Raw genomic sequence first — 2,000 nt, 5'->3', positions numbered from 1 at the left:
GAGAAATGTGTTTATGGGAAGAAATCTATGAAGCTGGAAATACATGATACCTAAATGTATGGTTTTGAAAACCGGACTGGACCGGACGATAGGACCGGTTGGCCCGAGAACCGTCTAGGTGACCCAGTGATCTTTTCTGGGTTTTGAAATGAATCTCCAGCATTGGCCTACTTCCCGTGAAAGCCCATGGACCTGATTCAACTCAATTTTCACAAAATTTTCAAATCTGAACCCAGTTCAAATTTGATTCAAAAATCCAACTGGGTGACCACAATTCACAGGACCCATTTAGTCCATTACCTCGACGATACTCTAGATAAACTTTATGGCTCACCCACACCAACAAATTGGTCATAGAAAATGGCAATTTGATCACTCCTCATAAATGAAGCAAAGATTCTCTTCTAAACTGCATTAATTACTAATAAACTAATCTCAATAATCCCATCCATTAGTTGTTCAAATGATTGGGAGCCCTTTTGGAAGTTAAGTCAAAACCCAAAAGAATCCATGCACCTCCACCCTGGAAACCATCATGTGAAATGATTCCATCTTTAATAGATCACTTTAATAATTGAGACAGATCCTTTTGGGACAAGCAGAATAATTCTTCCATGGAACCTGCAATATAAACCTCAGAACCCCTTCTAGTCCCACATCATAAAACTTAATCTTTGAGTATTATTTCTCCATGGAGATCAAACAATTAGTTTCAGGTGGTCTCTTAGGAATCCTCCTCCTTTCTTTCTCGCTTCCATGCTTCATCACATCATCAGCTCTGCAAGTATTAAGAACTCCAGCTGACACAGTTGAGCAATATCTGTCATCCCATAACCGAGAACGCGCCAAGTTAGGACTCCGGCCACTTCAATGGAGCGAGAAGCTGGCGAGATATGCGAACCAGTGGGCCAATCAGAGAAGGGATGATTGTGCATTGATCCACTCCAACTCCAACTATGGGGAGAACATATTTTGGGGGAGTGGAAGAGATTGGAAATCTGCAGACGCTGTCAAGGAATGGGCAGCTGAGAAGCAGTACTACAACTACCAGAGCAACACATGTGTTCAGAACCATGACTGTTTACACTACACACAGATAATTTGGAAGCAGAGCTTGTACGTTGGGTGTGGTAGGGTGACATGTAGAAGTGGAGATACGTTCATCACCTGCAACTATGATCCACATGGAAATGTCATAGGCCAGAAGCCCTTTAGATAGGAAATCCATGGCTTCTGTTGGTTGGTTCTCTTCGATCGTGGGAATGGAGGTGGTGATTGATAAGGCTGCATTTGGCATTCCTTATTTTAAGGACGATTATCTCCTTTTTACTGTTAAAATGTCCCTACTGTAAAAAGGAGATAAAATCCTTAAAATAAGGAATGCCAAATGCAACCTAAAAAGCCATTCTTCTTTATCTTATCCAACTCTAACGTGATTAACAGAGAGACAGAAAGAGAGAGAAGGGTTTGATGGTGATCAGGTGGATCTATTTGGTTGTTTTGGACTTGTTCATTGTTGAATCCTTTTGGCCTTTGATCCATTCAGTATCAGACTAATGGATAGGGGTTAAAGGTGTACAGAATCTACGCAAACTATATTCTGATTTATTTATTTATTTTTTTTTCTACAACATATTCTGATTAAGTTAACGTTTGATATAAGGCAAAAGACTTATATCCCTGGTAGAATACCGTTATGTGTAAAAAGACTATTTTGGCCTTCAACACCCTTCAAAATTTCTAAAAGAACCACTAATATTGGATCAAATTCATCAGCCATTGGCAGTTACTACCACTTGGAAAAACCAGACTTTTTGCCCTTCACTCAATCTATTGCTAGCAGCACAGGAATCATTGACAAAAAACTAAGTCGGTTTGAGAGTATGCATTCAATCTCTGATCCAAAGAAGAAAAAGCAATCCCAAGGAAGAAAAAATAAACCCATTTAATTTAAGGGTAGTCAAGAGTCTGTTTCGGTCTACAGACTCCATTCAAAATCT

At 39.6% G+C, this 2,000-nt stretch overlaps 1 pseudogene; it reads left to right on the top strand.

The window, feature by feature from the left end:
- The first annotated feature begins 654 nt into the window (after nt 1-654).
- LOC148843825 (pathogenesis-related protein PRB1-3 pseudogene) lies at nt 655-1,633 on the top strand (annotated as a pseudogene).
- Nucleotides 1,634-2,000: the final 367 nt, after the last annotated feature.

The sequence above is a fragment of the Nelumbo lutea genome, chromosome 8 (genome assembly GCF_056320005.1).
Source record: "Nelumbo lutea isolate HS-2025 chromosome 8, American lotus-T2T, whole genome shotgun sequence".
In the NCBI taxonomy this organism is placed as follows: domain Eukaryota; kingdom Viridiplantae; phylum Streptophyta; class Magnoliopsida; order Proteales; family Nelumbonaceae; genus Nelumbo; species Nelumbo lutea.
This window is presented reverse-complemented; position numbering and strand designations above follow the sequence as displayed.